A 25,768-nucleotide genomic window follows, 5' to 3' on the forward strand; every position below is an offset into this window, starting at 1 on the left:
TGGGTCCCTTGCTCACTGTGCCACTGGATTCAAGCTAGCCTGGCTGATGAAGGGTGAAACCCTGAAACCGGTCCCAGGATGCTTGTTTCCGTTCCAGGGAGGACCAGGCTTGGCAATTCGGGCTGGACTGTTCCACATGAGGGAACAGGGTCAATACTGATTTGCATATGGCTGGGTCCAAACTTGGGTGGTATGGCGAGCAAAAGAACGATGGATTAAACCCAGATCTGTGACTGGGGGTGAGTGTTTGCATTGTTCAGCACTCCGTCCATCATCCTTTTGTGTTGCTAAAGCTTGTTGATACACCTTGTTGACTGTTCTGTAACCAATATCAATTTTCCTATAGTGCATGGACACTGGACTTGTGTTCTCAAATGGTGTAGCAGCTACCCTGATGATGTCATCCACCATGACTAAACCTATTAAAAGATTTTTGTGTGTGTTTAACGTGAATAGTCACATGTTTTTTTTATTTCCACAATAAATCACACTTAATCACAGGTCCTCTGTATGTCTCATTTATCAATCATATACAATAGTCTAGTCTGATCATGTCCCTCTGTATTGTACACCCATTGTTATGGACCCATATGTGGGTGGACTCCATCAGCAGGAGACTCATTACAATAGGATTGTAACAGGGCAGTTTCCAAATAGGTTGTAAACTACAACTGCACACAATCACTTAAAGATATGCTAACAGCAGGAAGAGCATGACTGAGGGTAGCATCAGGATGTCTGCTAAGGTGTAACACAATGCTTAACTATACAATACAGAAATTAGGGTCATGTCACTCTACCAACAAGGCAGGAAGCACACAGATTGGTTCTTTGTATCACTGTAGTGTAGCCATTTTTAATGTAGCTTTTGCGCGTATTAGGCCTCTGTGCACTTTGCCCTAGATGCATTTTATTTAGCCTTGCACTGTTATTTTACAATAACTAGTTTCAAGGTCTTGTTTTATTTTCTTCTATCACACTGTTTAGCTTACTTCAGCACTGAAGTTCTCAAACAATACATTCTTGCTCGCTCTGTGCTTCAGTCAAGGATACAGTCTGGTACATTGCCGATAGACGTGGTAGAAGTTTAGTCTTCAGGGTTCGTAGAAAGTACAGATTCTTACGTAGGGACTGTGAGAAAGTAGCCTCCTTCTAGCCTTGTTACCCCCCACTTTTGGCCTGTTTGTGAGTGTATGTCAGGGTGTTTTCACTGTCTCACTGGAATCCTGCTAGCCAGGGCCCAGTGCTCATAGTGAAAACCCTATGTTTTCAGTATGTTTGTTATGTGTCACTGGGACCCTGCTAGCCAGGACCCCAGTGCTCATAAGTTTGTGGCCTATATGTATGTGTTCCCTGTGTGATGCCTAACTGTCTCACTGAGGCTCTCTTAACCAGAACCTCAGTGGTTATGCTCTCTCTGTACAAATTGTCACTAACAGGCTAGTGACCAATTTTACCAATTTACATTGGCACACTGGAACACCCTTATAATTCCCTAGTATATGGTACTGAGGTACCCAGGGTATTGGGGTTCCAGGAGATCCCTATGGGCTGCAGCATTTCTTTTGCCACCCATAGGGAGCTCTGACAATTCTTACACAGGCCTGCCACTGCAGCCTGAGTGAAATAACGTCCACGTTATTTCACAGCCATTTACCACTGCACTTAAGTAACTTATAAGTCACCTATATGTCTAACCTTTACCTGGTAAAGGTTGGGTGCTAAGTTACTTAGTGTGTGGGCACCCTGGCACTAGCCAAGGTGCCCCCACATTGTTCAGGGCAAATTCTCCGGACTTTGTGAGTGCGGGGACACCATTACACACGTGCACTATACATAGGTCACTACCTATGTATAGCTTCACAATGGTAACTCCGAATATGGCCATGTAACATGTCTAAGATCATGGAATTGCCCCCCCCCAATGCCATCCTGGTATTGGGGAGACAATCCCATGATCCCCCGGGTCTCTAGCACAGACTGCCAAAACTGCCTTTCTTGGGGTTTCACTGCAGCTGCTGCTGCTGCCAACCCCTCAGACAGGTTTCTGCCCCCTTGGGGTCCAGCCAGGCTTGGCCCAGGAAGGCAGAACAAAGGACTTCCTCAGAGAGAGGGTGTTACACCCTCTCCCTTTGGAAAAAGGTGTTAGGGCTGGGGAGGAGTAGCCTCCCCCAGCATCTGGAAATGCTTTCATGGGCACAGATGGTGCCCATTTCTGCATAAGCCAGTCTACACCGGTTCAGGGATCCCCCAGCCCTGCTCTGGCGCGAAACTGGACAAAGGAAAGGGGAGTGACCACTCCCCTGACCTGCACCTCCCCTGGGAGGTGCCCAGAGCTCCTCCAGTGTGCTCCAGACCTCTGCCATCTTGGAAACAGAGGTGCTGCTGGCACAGTGGACTGCTCTGAGTGGCCAGGGCAAGCAGGTGACGTCAGAGACTCCTTCTGATAGGCTCCTCCAGGTGTTGCTAGCCTATCCTCTCTCCTAGGTAGCCAAACCTCCTTTTCTGGCTATTTAGGGTCTCTGCTTTGGGGAATTCTTTAGATAACGAATGCAAGAGCTCATCAGAGCTCCTCTGCATCTCTCTCTTCACCTTCTGCCAAGGAATCGACTGCTGACCGCGCTGGAAGCCTGCAAAACTGCAACAAAGTAGCAAAGACGACTACTGCGACCTTGTAACGCTGATCCTGCCGCCTTCTCGACTGTTTTCCTGGTGGTGCATGCTGTGGGGGTAGTCTGCCTCCTCTCTGCACTAGAAGCTCCGAAGAAATCTCCCGTGGGTCGACTGAATCTTCCCCCTGCAACCGCAGGCACCAAAGAACTGCATCACTGGTCCTCTGGGTCTCCTCCCAGCACGACGAGCGAGGTCCCTTGAACTCAGCAACTCTGTCCAAGTGACTCCCACAGTCTAGTGACTCTTCAGTCCAAGTTTGGTGGAGGTAAGTCCTTACCTCCCCACGCTAGACTGCATTACTGGGAACCGTGTGTTTTGCAGCTGCTCCGGCTCCTGTGCACTCTTCCAGGATTTCCTTTGTGCACAGCCAAGCCTGGGTCCCCGGCACTCTAACCTGCAGTGCACGACCTCCTGAGTTGTCCTCCGGCGTCGTGGGACCTTCCTTTGTGACTTCAGGTGAGCTCTGGTTCACTCCACTTTGTAGTGCCTGTTACGGCACTTCTGCGGGTGCTGCCTGCTTCTGAGTGGGCTCCCTGTTTTGCTGGGCGCCCCCTCTGTCTCCTCACGCAATTGGAGACATCCTGGTCCCTCCTGGGCCACAGCAGCATCCAAAAACCTTAACTGCAACCCTTGCAGCTAGCAAGGCTTGTTTGCGGTCTTTCTGCACGAAAACACCTCTGCACGACTTTTCACGACGTGGGACATCCATCCTCCAAAGGGGAAGTTTCTAGCCCTTGTCGTTCTTGCAGAATCCACAGCTTCTACCATCCGGTGGCAGCTTCTTTGCACCCACAGCTGGCATTTCCTGGGCATCTGCCCACTCCCGACTTGATCGTGACTTTTGGACTTGGTCCCCTTGTTCCACGAGTACTCTCGTCTGGAAATCCATTGTTGTTGCATTGCTGGTGTTGGTCTTTCTTGCAGAATTCCCCTATCACGACTTCTGTGCTCTCTGGGGAACTTAGGTGCACTTTGCACCCACTTTTCAGGGTCTTGGGGTGGGCTATTTTTCTAACCCTCACTGTTTTCTTACAGTCCCAGTGACCTTCTACAAGCTCACATAGGTTTGGGGTCCATTCGTGGTTCGCATTCCACTTCTAGAGTATATGGTTTGTGTTGCCCCTATACCTATGTGCTCCCATTGCATTCTATTGTGACTATACATTGTTTGCACTGTTTTCTATTGCTATTACTGCATATTTTGGTATTGTGTACATATATCTTGTGTATATTTTCTATTCTCATACTGAGGGTACTCACTGAGATACTTTGGCATATTGTCATAAAAATAAAGTACCTTTATTTTTAGTATATCTGTGTATTGTGTTTTCTTCTGATATTGTGCATATGACACTAGTGGTACTGTAGGAGCTTCACTCATCTCCTAGTTCAGCCTAAGCTGCTCTGCTAAGCTACCATTTTCTATCAGCCTAAGCTGCTAGACACCACTCTACACTAATAAGGGATACCTGGACCTGGTGCAAGGTGTAAGTACCCCTTGGTACTCACTACAAGCCAGGCCAGCCTCCTACAGGGACGTTTCTTAGAACACCGGCGCGTTAGTTATAAAAACACTTCCGAGTCCTGGTACACGTAAGAGGGAGATTCCGACCAGGGACACACAACTAAATGCTGACTGCCCTGTTGCAGATACTGATCCCGATCACAGGCCTTTGCTCAGGTATGAGGGTCGATGTCCTCCCGGGGGAACCTGAAATGCAGGCTTAGAGCTTATCATGCTGTGCTCAAAATAGAACTTAGAAGAGAGAACATAATCTAGTTGCACTATGATAGCATTATTCTTATGTTGCACTCTCCTCGTTACTATTTCAATATTACTGTGTTGTATGATTCTGGTTATTGCGGCTCACACCTTGTTATCTAAAATGCAGTCGTTTTATTAAACCAATCTTTAAAACTTAAACTGCCTTTGTCATTTATATATCAGACCATACTATGTATGAGAGAACTGGTTGGGACCTGAATGACCACGACTTCCCTGGGAAGCACTAAGATGTCATGCGCTCGGCTGCCCAATTGTCTCTTCCCTTTGGGAGAGATAAGGCACTGCTAGTTAGCCGGAGCTCAACCAGGATTTGGGGTGACAAGGGTCCTTCGCCGTGGGTTAGACTTAGTCCCCCACACTGTGAACGATCTTGCCACCCAAAAATCCAGTAGTCTCATTAGGGTAATGAGAGCCTACGCGACATCACCAGGCAAAGCCTTATCACATACCCATACCATAGCTTCCAAATATACATATCCCATGGTACGGACAGTAATCAGTACTGATCTACCCATTCCTGGAAACTTTCACTTATATTGGTCACCTACCTGTAGGATTGGCACTCGCCTATGTCAGTCCACAGTGACATGCACATTGGTCTGCAAAGTAGGAAAACACTGACAGCTAGATTCAAGGAGGAATACATAGAACTGTTACCAATGTGCAGGGAGAGGCTATGGCCCTATATTTACACATGAACCAGACACATATCCAGACACCAATGTCAGCAGTTGACAATGTCATGTACCCTACAGGTGACCTTGACGGGAAAACACTTTTCCACCACAGTGTCCTAACAGTCTAACAATGTCAGTCACACTCCACATAATCAAGAGTCATTGTAGCTGTTATCAGCCATGTCCTCTGTCTGCAATTCCCATCTGCTTCTGACACTGTCTGTCATTTGCAATGGCTGATGAGCCAAACAGTATCTAGGCATATCTGTGTTTGTAAGAGAAGAGGGATGGGACATAACAGAACACACTCCCCAAATCAGAGAAGTCATGTCCAGAAGTGTAACTTTGTATCTGCTATAACAATACATGATAATGTAGAGCACACTATTCTGTACACAATACAATTTTTAGTTTGCATGCACAACTCACTCATAGGCATGGGAGCTATCCTCAACCCCACAGATGATGCAAGAGAGGACGTGACATGCTACCCATCTGCTTCAGGTTACAGATTTGAACGACAACATTATGTCAGTTTTACATACCTTTTAGTCAGTTGAAGTACTGATTGATTAGATCTGCCTTAGAGTCTCCTGCTTCATCTTCCTTTGGCTCGTCATCACTTGGCAAATCTGCAATTCCACCCACAGGTTCTGCTGGCTCGCCCTCATATGGTACAAATGGTATCTGTCGTCTCAGGGCAAGATTGTTGTATGGGTAAGAGGAGGGATCCTCCTTGTTGGACTTTTCTGCTTATGCAGGGTCATCCCCAATCTTTTTGCCTCCTGCCTCCTATCTTTTCTGACCTGTTGCTGTTGGCTTTTGAACTCTGAGCACTTTACCACTGCTAACCAGTGCTAAAGAGCATATGCTCTCTGTGTAAATTGTATGTGTTTGGTTTATCCATGATTGGCATATTTAATTTATTAGTAAGTCCCTAGTACAGTGCACTAAAGGTGCCCAGGGTCTGTAAATCAAATGCTACTAGTGGGCCTGCAGCACTGGTTGTGCCACCCACATAAGTAGCTCTGTAATCATGTCTCAGACCTGCCACTGCAGTGTCTGTGTGTGTATTTTTACACTGTAAATTCGATTTGGCAATTGTACCCACTTGCCAGGCCTAAACCTACCCTTTTCTTACATGTAAGGCACCCCTAAGGTAGGCCCTAGGTAGCCCTAAGGGCAGGGTGCAGTGTATGGATAAGGTAGGACATATAGTAATGTTGTTTATATGTCCTGACAGTGAAATACTGCCAATTTCGTTTTTCACTGTTGCAAGGCCTGTCTCTCTTATAGGATAATATGGGGGCTACCTTTAAATATGATTAAAGTGTAGATTCCCCTAGAGAGTAGATGGACATGTGGAGTTTGGGGTCCCTGAACTCACGATTTAAAAATACATCTTTTAGTAAAGTTGATTTTAAGATTGTGCGTTTGAAAATGCCACTTTTAGAAAGTGAGCATTTTCTTGCTTAAACCATTCTGTGACTCTGCCTTGTATGTTGATTCCCTGTCTGGGTCAGTTTGACAGTTGGGTTGTTTTTCACCTCACACTAGACAGTGACACAAAGGGAGCTGGGGTGTAACCTGCATTTCCTGATTAGCCATCTCTGCTAGAAGGGAGGGGTGGAGTGGTCACTCTCATCTGAAAGGACTGTGCCTGCCTCTGACAATGCAGACTCCAACCCCCTGGTTTGTGTCTGAGGCCTTGCCTGGGCAAGGCAGGATTTCACAAGTAGGTGTGAGTCCCCTTTGAAGAAAGGTGACTTCAAAGACTAAAATGGGTATAAGAAGGGCACCCAAATCTACAGACTTTAGAAACACTTCTGGAACCAAGAGGAACCTCTGCCTGGAGAAGAGCTGATAGCTGAGGAAGAAGTGCTGCCCTGCCTGTGACTGTGCTTTGTGGAGCTTTCCTGCAGTGCTGCTTCTGCCAGAGTAAGAGGGCAAAGACTGGACTTTGTGTGCCTTCCATCTTGTGAAGAAATCTCCAAGGGCTTGATTTAGAGCTTGCCTCCTGTTGTTTGAAGTCTCAGGGACAGCAAAGACTTCTCTCTGCCAGCACCTGGAGTCTCTGGAGAGACTCCTGCTCTGACAAGTGGTGATTGATCCAGTCCCTGGGCCCTTGAAAGAAAAGCTGGTGGAAATCCAAGAAAATCGACTTCGGACGACTCCGGACCGACGCCGCTGCTGAATCCGGTAACGCCGCCTGCACCTGACGGCGTGACCTTCGCTTGAACGCGCCGCTCTTCGCAGGCATGATGCCGCTGCAGTCCCGCTGAAGTCCGCGACTCCGTGGAAGTCGCCGCACCACGTCGTGACCGACGCCGCTCGAAGTGCGCGGATTCAATGTTTCGCACAGACGCCGCGATCCCCGACTTCACGCATCGGCTTGTTTTCACTCTTCACCAAAGGTACTGTACTTGGGGGTCTACACGATTCCGTGTCCGGCGCCGCTGGTGTCGGCTTGTTGGGAACGAATCCGTCACGACGCCGTGTTAACATCTCATCGAAGCATTTTTGTTTCTAAGCGCTATTTTTTGAGTTTAATCTTTAACAATTCATAACTTGACTTGTGTATGTTGGATTTTTGTCGTTTTGGTCTTGTTTTGTTTAGATAAATATTTCCTATTTTTCTAAACTGGTGTTGTGTTATTTTGTAGTGTTTTCATTAAGTTACTGTGTGTGTTGGTACAAATACTTTACACCTAGCACTCTGAAGTTAAGCCTACTGCTCTGCCAAGCTACCAAGGGGGTAAGCAGGGGTTAGCTGAGGGTGATTCTCTTTTACCCTGACTAGAGTGAGGGTCCTTGCTTGAACAGGGGGTAACCTGACTGTCAACCAACGACCCCATTTCTAACACTCCTGAGCTGTCCAAGCGCCTAAATCTTGCCTTCCGGAGCCCAAAAGTCAATTCAATGACACTCCTTGCCGTGGGCCTCATTGTAGTGGACTTCCCCTAGGGTGGTTGGGTACCTTACTGGTGTCAACAACCAAGGATGATTTGGATAGTCAGAGTCACCTGTGAACAAACTGGCAGAACAACACCCATGTATTTGTGGGACAGCAACATTATGATGGCAGGAGACATAAATTGCAAACACACATTTCAGTTGTAACTTACCAACCAGCCAGGCCCTCTCTGGGTGGAGTTGTGTCATCAGCAGTGGGACATTGCTGATCCGCATGATGAAGGAATCATGAACTGATCCTGGATACTTAGCACTGACTTGTGAAATGTACTGGTCTGCCAGACACACCACTGGAAAATTTATGAGTGGTAGTTGTTTCTGTTCCTATACACCTGTTAATTGGCACTGGGGGGAACCAAGGCTACATGGGTGCCATCAATGGCTCCAAACACATGTGTAATGTGTCCCATAGCATAACACTCTGCCTTCATATAGGCCAAATTTGCACATTGGGGAAACCTGATGTAGCTGTTCAGGTGTTTCAACAATGCACACAGTACATCCTTCAAAACCAGACTGAACATGGGCTGAGACATTCCTACAGTTAGGGCCACTGTACTCTAAAATGACCCAGCAGCTAATAAAACTCTTCCATACATGTAATGTGCTTAAAATGGCAGCCGCCTGGCCTACTGTACTGGACACATGGAAGTGACCTAAGTCCGCCGGTGGAAGTCGTCATGGTGGTTGGGGGTCACAACCGCAGTGGATATTGCCATTGGAAGACATTGCTGCCTTTGGCAGACTTGGGCCAATGACGATGCCCGCTGGCAGTGACGGTCATGTACGTGGCAGATGTGACCACCATCTTCTGCAATATTGCTCACTTGGCTCCAGACTTTGCTGCCAGCAATACCTTCACTGCCTGAGCTGCTATGTACTGCCTCTGGAAGCTATCGTGCCATGTCCTGCAGGTTATAGGGGCCTAGCCTTCAGCCCTGAAGAGGTGGAGAAGCTCTTGGAGGAGGTCCTACCCCTATACCCTGGCAGCTATATGGTTCACCATATGGGCATGTGCGTCCAATGCAATGCCAATGTGTTATTGGTGTGGTGCATGATGGTGTATCTGAAATGTAAAGTAATGAAGGTGTTGATGCATACAGATGATAATTTGGAAATGAGTGTGAGTTAAGAAGATGGGAATGTTTGCCTATGTGCTGTCACTGAAGTGTACTATCCACTATTATCGGTATGGTGCATGTGGACCTGACTTTTTCCTTTTGTCTGTGTCATCCTACAGGTCAACGCCCATCAGAAGAAGGGAATTTGGTATGCCATTGCGAAGCAAATGCAGACCCTGGGGTCCACAGATGGCAGAGTATACAATGTACAAAGCGGTGGGAAGACCTGAGACGCTGGGCCCGGAAGATCACAGAGGCCCCGCTATGGAAGTCCTCCCAACAAGCGAGGGGTGCCCATCGGACCTTGACTGGCCCGCATTTTGGTGGTGGCCTACTCTAAGGTGGATGGGCATTTGAGGCCAGCCCAGCTGCCACAATGGGGTAACTACTGACAGAACCCATGTACTTGCCTCTGATAGTTTAGCGTATGATGTCTAAGTATTGCAGCTGTGACAATGTGATAAGTGCTACAGGTATGGTGACTACTAGGAAGACATGGACCTACAGTTGCCAACATACAAACACAGATGTGGCCATTGTATTGTACATGGGAACAATTTAATCACCTTTGTCTACCAAATAGTATTACAGCATGTGGAGATGCACATGTGCCTGTGTCATATGTGTGACTCTAGACACCTATACATATTTGTAACCTGCTTTGTCATCCTTGCCACCTAGTGTTCCCAAGCCGATTTACCCAAATGGAAAGTTGTACAGCTCTTTGGTCTCTGATCACTACTATTCCACTAGATCTGCTCCATGTGCAACATTGGGTCTGGCAGATGAGTAGCAGGGCCAAGTAATCCTGTGTCCTGAACTAGTTGGACACTTCATTTGAGGCTGTCATCTCAATCAGGCATTTGGTATGGCCGACTTACTACACTCCCTATAAGGTTTGAGGAGGTGTCCCCATTGTCATTTGAGATTCAGACATTCAGAATGTGAAGTCTGATAAGGGTGGACACCCTATAAGGTGACAATAATACATTGACATTTCATGGTATTACATTAACATGTGTACAAATACCTTTTATCCTAATTTATTTGGTGTAGAGAAGGTAAGTGGCTAGGCTGTTGATCCCTTAGCCCATGTGTATTGTCCATGCTACATAGGGCAATACCATACCTATATGAGGGCAACATATGCTATTTGCTGCCAATTGATAGTTCGTGCCTGATTTGATGTTGAAACCTCTTTTTATCAAGACTTACCTTAGCACATCTGAGGCTGTTTGGACAGTTTTGGTTATGGCTCTGCTAATTTCTGCATGACCTAATGTTGTAGCAGGTATTACATTTAACATACACCTGTTGGTGTTGTGTGATATGTTGTCATTCAATTTGCTTGACTCTGGGTGCATGTGACGTTCATGGGTACATTAGTAATCAGTTCTGTAAGTGTTAGTTCTGTACTAAGGTAGTAGGAATCACGTCTGGACTGTTGTTAGTGATGTAGGTGTTCAGAAGTTGTCAAGTAGAGGTTTCTATTCAGCATGTATGTGGATATGCTATGAGCCCTTCATGCACATGGTGTCCATTGTATTGTTGGTGTTACTATGCTCCCTTTGGTTATCTGTGTATGTATCCTGTGTGTAGGTAGGCCCCTATTGAAGTATATAGAATTGTTGTCTATGTGACAATGAATCAGATTAGTGGGTGCCAAAATGCTTAATGAATCTCTTCCTAGTATTTAGATAGATGTTTCTATGACATGCTATGTCATTTTGTGATGCACACTATGCCACATGTAGTGTCTTCATCTGAGGTGTTCGCCATTATGTACAGTGTGTACAGAATGATCAGTTAGGCATGTGATTGGAAAGCAACATGCTGTGTTGTATTTGAAGTGAGATGAGTTTACTTTCATGGAATATGACTACTGGTGATAGACTCAGCAAGTGTGGAGAAGGGGTGGGCATGATATTGTGTTATCAGTCAACGGCATTTCCTTAGACTGATTTGATGATGGACAGTGGTGATCTGTATGGGGATGCATTTTTGATGAAGTCAATCCATCTTGTGCATGATGCTTTTGAGTGACAGCTGAATTGATGGGATGGTGATGTAGTGGTCAGATGGTTGGCTTATGTTGTGGGTGATACTGTGGTCATATGGGAAAGTTGGAAGTATCTTGTTGTGACATGATGTAGGCTCTGAATGGTTTCTAACTGAAGCTTTATTTGACATAGATGTTTTGATACTCTTGTGCATGTTGTAATGTATGTGTGTGTGAAGAATGTGATGACCCTTTCTCTCTCTCTCTCTCTCTCTCTCTCTCTCTCTCTCTCTCTCTCTCTCTTTCTCTCTGAGTCTCTCTGTCTGTGCATTAGCATTGGCAGGTGAAGGAGATGGGCCACAGCTGAGTTGGGAAGCTGCCGGCCATGGGAACTGGAGTTCTGAGGCCACTGACACCAAGGGACCCAGTGGTCCGGAGGGCGAAGGGAGTGCCACGGGGGGATAGGATCTATGTCTTCATCATTGGAATCCTCCTCCAGTGGACACTCCCTGGCAGACCCATCTGGGACCGCCCCAGCACCATATCTGTCCACCCGCTTAATACCATTGCCCTCCCTGTACCTCCCCACCCAGTTGGCCGTGCCCGCTCACCCAAGAGGGAGGGCATCTCCTTTGCTGCAGGAACCTCTGCCCCTGTCAGCCCTGCTGCCCTCAGTGAGGAGGATATTAACCTCCTGAGGTTGATCTCTGTGGGTCAGTCAACCATCGTGAATGCCATCCAGGGACTAGCAACTCAAGTCCAGGAGAATAATGCATTCTTGGAGGGCATTCACAGTGCACAGTCCACTGGCTGGCCTACAGAGGTCCTTTCAGGCTCTGGCCTCCACACTGATGGCAGCAAGTCACCCTTTGTCTTCCGTCCCCCCTCCACCTTCCTCTTCTCAATCCCAACACCTGACACACCTGCAGACTCCACACCAACATTCACAGATCCAGCCACTTTACCTATTTACCCACAGACAGCACCACAGCAGACCCTCAGACATCCACCCCAGTTACCACACCCACAGAGATCATACACACTGACACTCCTACATGCAGCACATCCACCGTACCTGCAGTCGCCACCCTAACAGACAGTCACCCACACACCATGGCCTCCCCCAGGACCTCGAACCCCCTCTGTCCCATGCACATAAATGCCCTAACTCACCCACCCAACAGACACCCACCACCCACAAGCACAACTCTCACACCCACGCACCCATGACAACCACACTATCATGTCAGACAATCACTCCCTCACCCTCCACTCCCAAATCCCTTTTGATGACCATCCCAGTGTGTCTAAAAAAGTGTTCCTTTCATGTTTTGACGTTTTCCCTACCCCTCTTCACCCTGTGAGACCCCTAAATGCTTTGTTTCCCTCCTCAGGCTTGTCCCTTCCACCTCCAAGGCCTCCTCTAACCCCTTCAAGTACCCATCTCCCTCCCCTGCCAAGAACTGTACCCCTCCCAAGAGAACCCAACCCTCCCCTAAGCCTAGACCTAAACCCCCCTCCCAAAACCAATCCCAAAGGACCCCTTCCCAAGCCTAAGCCCAAACCCCTCTTCAACCCCCCATAATCCCTGAGGTGCTTTCCTGCCACCTTGATGCTCCTACCTGTGGAGGTTATTTGGCAGTCAGGAGTCAAGTTTGTAGCACCAATATGTGCCTCAAGTGCATGTTGCACTATTTCTATCTGAACTGGCCTATGGCCTTGGACATTTCAATATTTGTTTAACATTTTAATATATAATTGGACCAACCAGTTGTTGGTTTCAACATTACATATTTGTCCTGCATTTCTTTTCTTAGGTCATATTTGAAAATGGCTGACATTGTTTGTGTGCGACTGTTTGTAAGTGGTGCTTGTGCTACCTGTTTTGTCTGGGTAGCACATGAGGTTGTGTGTAGTGGATTGTCCCCCAGTGATGGGTGTGTGCTGTGTGATGGCCATGTGTATGTTGGGACATGTTGTTGTCATGGTATCGAGTAGTATTTCTGTTAACATCTGTTTGTTGCAGTATTGTGTGACTTTGTATCCTTTGACTGTGTGTGTGTGTGTATGGTTGGTGAATGGTATGTCAGATACATTGTGATGTGTGTTTGCTGGGTACTTCGAATGGTTGTGGGATTGTGTGTGTTCATTCCCTGTTGGTGGTACATTGTGTTGTATGTGTGATTTGTCAATGAGTAGTGTCTATTGCTGGTGCTTGCCAATGCATTGATGGTGTTGCGCTTGTGGTGTTGCACTGTCATGTTATGGTGTTGTGTGTGACTGTGCAGGTGCTGGGTTTCTGGAGTAGGTGTCTGTTTTTGATGTATGTGTGTGTGTGACGGCCGTAGTGTGTGTTCTGTGTATGTGCTGTATGTGGTTGTCTGTGAGTGTGCATCTCAGTGTCATGTTGCACTATTTCTATCTGAACTGGCCTATGGCCTTGGACATTTTAATATTTGTTTAACATTTTAATATATAATTGGACCAACCAGTTGTTGGTTTCAACATTACATATTTGTCCTGCATTTCTTTTCTTAGGTCATATTTGAAAATGGCTGACATTGTTTGTGTGTGACTGTTTGTGAGTGGTGCTTGTGCTACCTGTTTTGTCTGGGTAGCACATGAGGTTGTGTGTAGTGTATTGTCCCCCAGTGATGGGTGTGTGCTGTGTGATGGCCATGTGTATGTTGGGACATGTTGTTGTCATGGTATTGAGTAGTATTTCTGTTAACATCTGTCTGTTGGAGTATTGTGTGACTTTGTATCCTTTGACTGCGTGTGTGTGCATGGTTGGTGAATGGTATGTCAGATACATTGTGATGTGTGTTTGCTGGGTACTTCAAATGGTTGTGGGATTGTGTGTGTTCATTCCCTGTTGTGGTACATTGTGTTGTATGTGTGATTTGTCAATGAGTAGTGTCTATTGCTGGTGCTTGCCAATGCATTGATGGTGTTGCGCTTGTGGTGTTGTACTGTCATGTTATGGTGTTGTGTGTGACTGTGCAGGTGCTGGGTTTCTGGAGTAGGTGTCTGTTTTTGACGTGTGTGTGTGTGTGACGGCCGTAGTGTGTGTTCTGTGTATGTGCTGTATGTGGTTGTCTGTGAGTGTGCATCTCAGTGTCAGGTTACGTTTGTGTGCCGCCCTTGCCACCCGTTCCCGATTGGTATGTTGTGGGTGCATACGAACTTTGATAATTCATAACAGACAGGTAAGTGTGTGTACTCACAGTTGCTGTATTAATATTCTGTGTTGATTCCGGTGTCTCTAGGTGAGCAGGAGCACATGTAGTTCTGGTTCCATGGAGGCTCCAGACAAGTATGGCTTTCTGAAGGTGAGTGTCTCCTTTTATACATTTGGTTTCTGCCTTGGTTTCTGTAGTGGTGTGACCGCAGCAAAAACCTTGGTGGTGTGCAATCACATACTCTGTACTGCAGGAAACATGTTCTCTGCCAGCCTGCAGGTGACTATTGTCGCCCGTGGTGGCTAGACCATACTGGCGTTGCTGGCGGTGCTTTGGCTGTATTCCTTTGAGAATATAATAGGGCGGTCTTCTCCGCCAGCCTGTTGGCGTTGTGACTGCCATCGCCAGCATGGCAGTCCCGAGACCACCCAACTCATAATGAGGCCCTTTGTCTACCTATGTAATCAGTAATTGTTGGTTTCTTTCGGGTAGCTCACAGTACTACATCCAAAACAACTAACTTGACCAAAGTAACAGATGTTGTCGGCAAACTCAAACATGACACTCTGATTCCTAAGGCATCCATGGATACTGGTCCAACCCTTTTGTTTGGTCATTCTTGCATGTCCAAGGTAAACAGAAGAAAGGTATGAAAATGCATTTTCAAATATTTATTGAAATGATCATATTCTTGTAAAGAAAGCATGAGCTGTGATTATCAGAAAGATGAGACATGTTACTGTAATCAACATTATTAGGAAGATAAACACTATAAACAATTCAACCATGTTAACTGTTACTAATATTGTCTGATTACTATATATATATATCTAATACTGTACTAAAGAAAGCATAGCAGGAGTACCCTTCTGCCAGATCAGCTGGGATAGTCTAACCTGGATGTATGACAAAAAAACACGTCTTTACCACGCATTCTTTTACCATGCAGTATTGATCACACATATACCACTACCTCCCAAGTCTTTAACAAGCCTACATAGAGGTACATTATAAGAACTTTTACCATGCATACTACTACAGTGCTAAAAGTTACCACCCAATTTTTTTTGTGCCAGAAAATGAAGGGAATGATCCAACAAAAACATGCCAAAGTTCTAACTAGCAAAACGACATAAATATGTTTTTCATAATATTTTAAATGGTATAAGAACAAAACAATCATATTAAAGAAATATTTTGAAATAGTCTGTCTTTCATTTCAACGTAGGCTATGTCCCTTGTCCCCACCAAGATGGCTGTTGAATACTGTGCAGATGGTCAAAAACGTGTTATTTTCCCATACAAAGTTTGTATTAATTTAGTCATGATTCAAAAGAGAACAACATCCAGTTTTCAATGCATATTGTTTTGTAAATTTATTGAATAACCTATAGAAACATATAAAAGAAGCCATCCACAATTTTGTGATCAGTGTTCAACTGTCTTGTGATGTGATCATATGCAGCCCTTCAGCCTGAGAAGAGCAACCCACTCATTTGGAAACAGTGCAACCTAGCTATACAAATAAGTATAATCTACTACACTATCACAATAAAAACAGAACACATATTTTTTAACGATAAAAATACTTTCTTTCAAAGACAATTTGAAGGCTATTTCCACTCACCACCTTTGAACCACATCCTGCTTTTGGAACATTGTAAGTTACTAGTCACCCTTTTTTACTGTAAGAAATAATAGAAAAATTAAAATGTAGATAGAACCTGTGACCTACTCAGGACAGGTGGTGGACAGTGACTGGGAGGGTAAAATTGTATACTCTCCCTTGGTAACTCGGATAAACTCTTACCTCAGAGTAGGTGATCGTCAGTGACTGGGGGGCAAATTTACTATTCTAACTTTGCTGGGTGCTTACCTCAGAGCAGGTGCTGGACAGTGACTGGAGGAAAATTTACCATTGTAACCCTGCTGGATGCTTACCTCAGGGCAGGTGCTGGGCAGTGGCTGAGGAACGAAATTACTATTCTAACTCTGCTGGGTGCTTACCTCAGGGCAGGTGCTGGACAGTGCTTGGGGACAAGATTATCATTGAAAGTAAATCAAATACCTGTTTTTCTTTTCTATAGAAATCCAAATAATTGCTAAAATAAAGGAAAAAATATACATCTAGGTACAAAATCAGAATAAAACACAGCCCATACTTAAGGAAATAGAGCAGTATATTGGTAAGTAAAACTAAAAAATTTCATATGAAAAACAAAACAAAAAATCAATGAGATCAGCAAATATTTCACTGTTTTCTTTCCATTTTTAAACAGAAATTAAAGAGGCCACTATCTCGACCAAACCAGATTACCTCTACAATCCACCTCTGGAGTTTCGGAACTCCATTGATACACAAGAAAAACCAACAAGGCAATACATTTTGTGTTACAAAAATACATACTTCAAAACCTAACATCTTTTTTCCACAGATTTTAACCTTATCAAACAAAAACATTTCAGTCTTTTTCCACAGGTTACATAGCCATTTTTATCCCAAAACAAAAAACACAAACTAACAACAGACAGAATTTAGTGAACAAAAATAAAGAACACTTGTATAACATTATACTCATGTTTTGTTTTCTCTTTTTAACCTACAGATTATTGAAAGCAAGGAAAATGCAAACAAAGCAAGATACGTTGTAGCAAGAAGAGGACACAGGCTGCTGAAACATGGTGGCTGCATTTATTGTAAGTACACATTAATTGCGCCCAGGAATCATTGGCGGTCTGCTGAGTATTTTTTATCCAAATGCAAAGGCAGAGTGGTTACTCTGGGTGACACTATGGAAAGTACTACAGAGCATAACCACTCTGCCTCTGCAATGAAGATTGAAATGAGAGAATCAATTCAACACATCAAAACACTTGCAGCCACCTCCAATGAACCCTATGGTTCGGTGTTGAATGAGGTAGCCCAAAGCATCTCCATGCATGTTGCTAGTAGTATGCACACAATATCCATTTTACGGAGATTGGTTCAGAGGCAAAAACAGGCAAGGCATCCTAGAATAGCACCAAAAACCTACTCAGATATTAACATCCCCCAAAAAACAAACAGTTCATTTTACTAATGAACCTTTCCTACTGCTTGACAATGTGACAATGAGAACCCTCTCAAATGCATACTATTCTTCGGTACAATGCATAACTTAGTAACCCTAGAACATACTGACATTTGGATAATAGATGGTATTTTTAAGTCTACACTGCATCCATTCACCCATATTTACACTATTCATACTATCATTAATGCTACCACTATCCCATTAGTATACAGCTTACTTCTTCACAAGCAATCCTCAACTTACACTGAGTTTTATCAGTCATAAAATCCAAAACTGTGAATAAAGGTCCTAGGAAAATCATAATTGTTTTTGAATCACAAGTGATCAATGCTATTACTAAACTTTACCCTTACTCACAAATTTAGGGATATTTTTTGTCACTTTTCCCAGGCATATTGGCAAAAAATTCCAAAAACATCATTAGCTGAAGATTACATGTCAAACTGTAAACTGCAGTTTGAATTAAAAAAACATACAGCTTTGTGTTTTGTGCCTCCTGAGTGTGTGGATGAGTTCTACACATGAATTATTCAATCAGAATACTTTACAGAAAATGAGGGCAGATTGGCTCCACTACTAAATTATTTCAAAGATACTTGAATTGGCCATGTAAGCAGGCCAGGTCACAGGACGGAGCCAACGTTCCCAAATGACTGGTGGAACTCTTACTTGACCTGCTTGTATTCAATAAAATTATTAATTTATTTTTCTACCAAGAAATCATATATTTAGTAATCATATTAAAAATGACATACCATAAATTAAAACTTTACAATATGTCAATAGTTCTCATAATTGAATATACAACATGATTTTAAAACGTCGAGTTCAATACATCCATTAATACACAATCACATTTAAAAAAACATCAGTGATAAAGTTAAAAAGCTTTTTAACTTTTTGATTTTTTTATATAGGAATACATGAATAGTTTTATTGAAATATAGTGAGACATAGATCATTTGTATAACATTGTTACATTGATTGGTGATTTTGATAGATTGTTGCCTTTTTCAACCAAGACTGTCGAGCTTTACCCATATATTGTAATGTGATTCAAAGTTCCACATTTACAAACAGTGGGAAGTGGCACAATACATAAGCACAAAAGGGAAAATATTTTTTATTGTTATAGTTGTGAGCTACCCAGTCCCTTTTTTGTTGGTGAAGAGTGACTCTCCTTGTGTTTGGAGCAAAAGCAGGCCTCACATGGGTATGTAAGTGGAGTAACTTAGGATACCAGCTTGTTGTGGAATCTGTGACCTGCACTTAATAAAAAGGAATTAGAATGTTTAAGACTTGTTCTGGAAAAAGTAAAGTGTGTTGATAACACTTTGCCAATGTGTCAAGTAATTCCACATACTTCTTCTGGACAAAGGCCCTCATTTCAACATTGGCCACCAAAAGACCATCCCCGCCGATACCATCCGTTCGCCAAATTATGACCACAGACGGATTTCCGCCACAAGGGTGGAAATACGGCTGTGGCCATAATGGTGGATAGTGGTAAGGTGGTGCTGCTACCACCAGCAGCGCCATGCCAGTAGACCGCCACCAGCCGTATCATGACACATGATACGGCCTGGCGGTGTTCTGCTGGTGGGCGCTGCTGGCGGTAGCAGCACCCCGTCCCGTTCCCTGCCGGAAGACCCCCTGGATGCAGGCAAGTTGGGCTTCAGACAGGGGAGGGAGGGTGGGGGGTGTTGTGTGTGTGTGGGGTTGTGTGCATGTATGTGTGAGTGTGTGCGTGAATACGACTGTGTGTGTAGTGTTGTTTGCGTGGGTGTATGCATGCATGAAAATGCATGTGCAAATGAAAATAGGAATGCGTGTCAGTGTGAATGCGTGTACGGATGTGTGCGAGAATGAATGGATGCATGCGTGAATGAATGCGTGCATGCCAGTGTGAGTGAGTGTGTGTAAGCGTGGTGCGTGTCTGCGAGTGTGTGTGAATGGGCGTGGGGGATCAGAAGGGGGAACGTGGATGGATGGAGGGTGGGGGGAGTCTGGGGAGTGTTTGGGGGTGGGTGAGCCTCCTACCAGTGGCAGGGAAAGAATTCCCTGTCACTGGTAGGGTCTATCACCTTTGCTTTCATGGCGTTGGGAACGCCACAAAAACCGTGGCAGTATGCAGGCTCATAATGCCGCCGGCGGTACAATAGCGGCCACCGGGCTGGAGATTGTTATCTTCGGCCTGGCGGGTGCTACCGCCATGGCGGTAGGAACGGTAAATTGGCAGGTTGGCTGCGGCCAACCCGCCATTGTCATAATGGTAACAACCGCCAGGAACAGGGTGGCGGAAATGGGGGTCGGAATCCCCATGGCGGCGCTGCAAGCAATGCCGCCATGGAGGATTCCCTGGGCCAGGGGAAAACCGGCGGGAAACCGCCGGTTCCCCTTTTCTGACCGCGGCTTTACCGCCGTGGTCAGAATGGCCCAGGAAGCACCGCCAGCCTGTTGGCGGTGCTTCCGCGGTCGTTGGCCCTGGCGGTCGGTGACCGCCAGGGTCAGAATGACCCCCTATGTTTTTTGCTGCATTTCACACACAATGACAAAAGCTTCCCTTGTGGCCTTATTACCTTATTACTACTATGTTTAGTAAATGTTTGTTTTCTTTTACTTTTTATTAAAGGATTTGTTTGATGTGTAGACTGTTCTTTCTCCATCCTCAAGTAAAATGCATAGTATGACTTTACCACTCTTCACAACAATTTGTACAAGATACTGGGATCCATTTATGCCATGGATTATTTGGTGGTGCATATTTAGTATATATTTGTATGCAAATGATAGGATAAGGTGTACACTTTTCTGAAAGGCCTCAATTATGTTATTATTTAAATGTGGAGTGGCAGAATGTTTTTGAACATTTGCTTGAGTTTGTACATACTGAAGGGGGGCATTTTAGATGACTTCAAGTTGCAGTTAAGGATATTGAAAGGCTATTTTGGTGGCCAACAGAACATAAAGGTGCACAGGCAAGGCAGCTTTTTTTACAGTGGTTCAGGCTACTAATTAATCAATTAACATTTTTGTTATGACTTTTAATGTATTAGCTGTCAATTTTTCAGTTGAAGACTACTTCTCAGCTGATAAGAAATCAGTTGGTGGCAAAGGGCTTGATGTATAAGGGTACATTGTAGTGTCAAAGCCTTTAATTCACAATATGATAAGGTTTGAGATCACAAAATGCTTTTTTACTATATACACAAATCCTTTTAGTAGCTGGAAAAATGTGATTCATAGAAGGGGTTTTGTGACACTGTCCAAATAGCAAATAGGAGGGGAACTGAAAAGAGCATCCCATCCCATCTCTAGTTCAGTGAGGAATGTATCAATAGTTTGAGACAGCAATTGTGATTGCGAACCATTGATCTGATATGGGCACCTCAAGGGGATGGCTCTTGATACACAAAGGGTAAGCTCTCCCTGTAGGACATCCTCCTTTTGGGAAATTAGTAATGATTATCTTGGGGGGAGCATGCAGGTGTCCAAGGTACCTTTTCCTGTTCTCTTCAATTTTTTCCTAAATTGGAAAACATTTTTTATATACATATATATATATATCTAAAAGCAGCACCAGTTGCTCTTTAAACAAAAAAGGTTTCCTTTTTGGGGATGCAAAAAAGTAGTGCTAGAGGCCTACTGTCCCTTAAAGCATTCATAACATCTCTACCTTTGCAGCCAAACACTGAGCATCACAAACTGCAACATTTCTCATTTATGTTCATTGGGCAGAATGGTTTGCGAACCCACTATGAATGTACAATTTGATATGCGACCTCATAGTACATATGTTACATTGTAAATTGCATTCCCATTTGTAAATTGCACATCCCTGGTTTGTGAATGAGAGTAGTACATCAGCTTTAAGATGACACACAAAGAAAATACAGGAAATAATTTTGGCATTGAGAACCCATCTTTAGATAAAGCGCTTGATAAAGAAAAATAATTTAGATACATTAGAGTATGAAATATATGGATATCTCTTCAAAGCATGTGAGCAGTGTTGTTGGCAAAGACAGGGGTGATATTGAAAGGAATACTGTGGTATGGTATAGATTTAAGCAAGAGCTAAAGGGATTAAATTGTGCGTTACTAAAACTAAATTTATGTTATGTTGTGTTGCGTTATGTCGTGTGTTGTAAAGGAGTTTGTTTTTCGAGAGCAAAAACTTTACAAACTGGGTGCATCAAACATAGTGATGGCTCGCAAAGGTCACTGCTCTCAATGGAGCCACCACTCCACACATTCCATAGAAGGCACAGAGATCCGCATTTGCAGGGAGATGATCTACAAATGTGGTGGGTGGTTCATCACCAGGAGAACGAGCAGGCTGTCTAAGTGAGCCCCCAAGTCTCATAGCCAAAGTGGTTCAGTTGTGGACCATTTCCATGCCCCCTGGAAACTGTAAAGACAAAGCTGAATGAAGAGCTGCATTTTCCTCTACTTAAAATTGGTCATAGGACACAATATTAATGCATCAATGACAGAAAGATATGGAAGTGCTATAATAACATTTGGTGTCATATCTTGTCTCTAGGTTGGGCTTGCACCTTCAGGAAGGATTTATTTTATTTGTATTCCTCTATCCTTTTATTTGGTAAATAAAGACACTAACATTTCTACACTTGACATCTAATTGGACATTGATCATTGGTTAGGTATTTCATTGTGCCACACTCTGCCCTGTTCCTAACCCAAAATAATCTCCTAAAGATAGATGTTCGTTGGAAATCCATGAGTGCCAGACGTACAAGATATTTAAATAACCACTGAATATGTAAATGAATTCTACTTAGACTTATTGTGTGTGACTGTATCTTGTGCAGATCCCCTAAATATACGGCTTGGCCCCACTTTCCGGACTAATGATGGACCCCACTGCCTACATAACTCTTGACTGCATGCCTTTGCTGTCCTAAAAAGGTCAAGAGCCAAAAATGAATTGTTGGTACTTTTGAGCAGTTGAATAGTAATCAGCACCATTGGACTATAGTAATAACTGACAGTAGTTACTCTTGGTGAAAATGTGCAGGAGACTCTGTCTGCCCCAGGGCCTAGAGCAATGGTTGAACACACGTTCATCGTTGTGCATGCGTGGAGGATTGGAATATGTGTCATTCATCATGTTTTGCGCCTCGATCTCTTTGTTATATTTATATATGATGTTTCTTTTAGTGAAGTGTCCTAATGGTCTGGCAAAGCCGATCGCAGAAAGATGCATCATATTGAACAGGTTGCATTGGCTATGCTTGACAGCATTTTTGTCATTGTTTTGTCATGTACACACCGTAATTCTGACACGTTGGTCTTTATTTGCTGTTAATCTCCCATGGTGACCTAGGTTTCTTCGCCGTGTTCTTTCTAATCTCAAATCATAAACATGCTGTATGTACTTGTATAATTTGCAAGTGCGACTTGAAGAGCTAGGACAGATCTTTTACAAGTTGTAGAAGATGTGTGCAAGGAGCAGTGCGCCAACCAGGAAATGCCCCCGCCCCCCCTACCCGCCGCCCTTGCATCTAGCAAACACTTTTATAAGAAAAAAACCAACAATTGTATTCCTTTAATGTTATATAGGTCACATTTGAGGTGTCGGCTCTGGATCTGTAAATCCACGCAAAAAGAACCACATTGTAGAGATTGAGGGGGATGGACTCTGCAAACATTTCACCTCCTTGTTAGCGTACTTACACCCTGACCTGTGACACCGCCGCTGCCGAGGCCTCTGCTAAGCAGGGATAATCAATCAAGATGATCTGTAGACTGGTTAAGGTGATGTGTGCACACACTCCTCGGGGACCAGAACTAAGGCTGCCAAGGTCATTTCATTTGTGGTTTAAACCAAGCCTGAACCCTGGTCACCAGACGAGAAAAGCTAGCGCGTCCGGGCTCGCTGGCTAGTCCCATGGGGGGCTGTCATCTCGCAAGAGCCTGTCTCTCATTATAAAAAGCTTCCCACACTTCAGACCCAGAATGATACTCTTTTGGCATCCCGCGTTACTATAAATTGATAGCGCTAAAAACACATTTACAAAGTTAGACTTTTATCAAATGAAATCTGTTTTGTAGAAATGCCGTGATGTTCAACCTCATTCTCAATCTGTTTCTCGCTGCACGCCTCATCAAATGTTAGAACCATACGTTTTGTCTCGCAGTTATTGTAGCTTTTGATAAATTAATCAGTGACACGGCGAAAAATGTTAATTTTGTTGCGCTTTAATTGAAATCCGCGAAATCAAACTAATGAAAGTCGTAGTTATTTGTTCTTCAATTTTACGATCAATGCTCCAAGAGTGAGGCAGACCTGTAGTCTTTGAAATGATCAGGCATTTCTTGGCATTCACAGGCTGCCACCAACGTGACAGGGAATCAATGCACATAGTAAGTGCCAGAGCAACAGCCAGCCTAAAGGACCAGGCCTTCCTTGTCTCCCTGTTATGTAAATAGTGAATACTTTTCGAAGAAAAGGAGACTCGTTAGAGAGCCCGTCGCCTAGATAACAGACGTGAGAAGGGACAGTCGAAATCTGTGCAGAAGGGATTGAAATCTTAGTTCCACAGAATACCTAGGGGCTTGATTCGTGAAACATTAGCGCCGCCTTTGCGTCATTTTTTGACGCAAAAGCGACGTAAACTTACAATATAGAATTGTATTTTGTAAGTTTCGACGCTTTTGCGTAAAAAAATATATCTTGTAAATTTACGCCACTTTTGCATCAATAAATGACGCAAAGGCGGCGCTAATTTTGAATAAATCAGGCCCTTAGTTTCTCGCAAATTGTAGGACATTTTGCAAAATTTTGACAAATGTTTTTATTTTTGTAAATTCTGCCTTCATGAATTCCCAGACAGAGAGTCAGGGGAATCAGTAGAGTTAAGGGGTGGAACAGCCTGGTAGCTATACACTGTAGGCGTTGTCTGAGCAATTATTAATCTTAATAGCAGCTCATCTCAGTTGCTGCCTGCTATGAGCAGTTGTCATCTTCATATTAAACCTTTGCAGGGAAGCTGCCTGGCCTATGTTTACACTCCCACCCAGTGTTTACTAGTCCCTATAACGTATTGCAGCAATCACATTTGTCATGCTAGGAACACAAACCTTCGAAGAGGAACGTGCTCAAGGGGAGGGGGACAAACCTCAGATATTTTAGTTATTTGCCTTTCTAAACATTGGGGAATGTTGTTGCAAATACATTTAGAAAGTGAAGATTTTTTTGCCATTCGTCTAAGAAATATAAATGATTTTCCACCGCTGTTTGCACGTAAGTTCCACATCCATTTCCACAGCAATCTCCAAATATTTCCACATAGTTTTACATTTTTTCCACAGGCTTGAACTTCCTCTAGAAATTGCATATTACAGAAAGGTCTGAGTAAACTCTGTGCACAGTAGGTGTCTCATCAATGGGCTCCTGTGATTAAATACCCCCTCCCCATCCCAACCCTGTATATTTCTAATAGGTTTATGTGCAAAGACATTATTGGTAGAATTGGCCCGTTGTTCAATTTATAGAGCATTGGCATCTGTCTGTAACATTTGGGGAGCCCAGAGCAGATTTATAAAAATGCCACGCAATGCAGCACAACACCTTTCTATGCTGCCTTGTGACAAGGAGAGGACAAAAATGCGCCATATTTAACATTATTTAGTGCATTCCTGTCCTCTCCTTGTGCTGGTGCACTATGGGCTGCCTAGTGCCATCGCAGGCACCCTTGCACCATGGTGCAAGGGTGCCTATGTTACAGGCGGGTATTGTTTTGTGCAGAAACGAACACCTTCCTACACATAACCAATTCTCAGACTTTTTCCTCGAAAAAAGGGAAGAGAAATTAACATGTGAATGTGACATATATATTCTATAACCGTAACTATAACTTGCATCCTTGCCATTTCATGTAACTAAAACTGTACTTTACCCTTTGTGTTTTTTTTGTTGTGAATTTTTAGTTTAAAAAAATGTAAAGTAACATTTAATTACCACATGTAATTCCAACCCCCATGCTGCCAGGCCCCGCGTGCAACAAACCTTGCGCTGCACATGGCCTTCGACCATGCACAGTGGGGTGCCTGCCACAATTCCTGCCCTGCGGCCATCCTGTGGCCAAACCACCTCAAAGGCAGCAAATCCCATGCTTTGCAGGTCCTTCGGTCGTGCCTGGATGAGGTGGTTGGCCACAGGGCCTGGCCTGTGTCCTGGCCCTTTGGCCAACCCCTACATGCAGCCAACACCGTGCTGCACACAGCCTTTAGCTGTGCACTATGGGGGGTTGGCCA

Source organism: Pleurodeles waltl, chromosome 4_2 (assembly GCF_031143425.1).
Source record: "Pleurodeles waltl isolate 20211129_DDA chromosome 4_2, aPleWal1.hap1.20221129, whole genome shotgun sequence".
NCBI classification, from domain to species: domain Eukaryota; kingdom Metazoa; phylum Chordata; class Amphibia; order Caudata; family Salamandridae; genus Pleurodeles; species Pleurodeles waltl.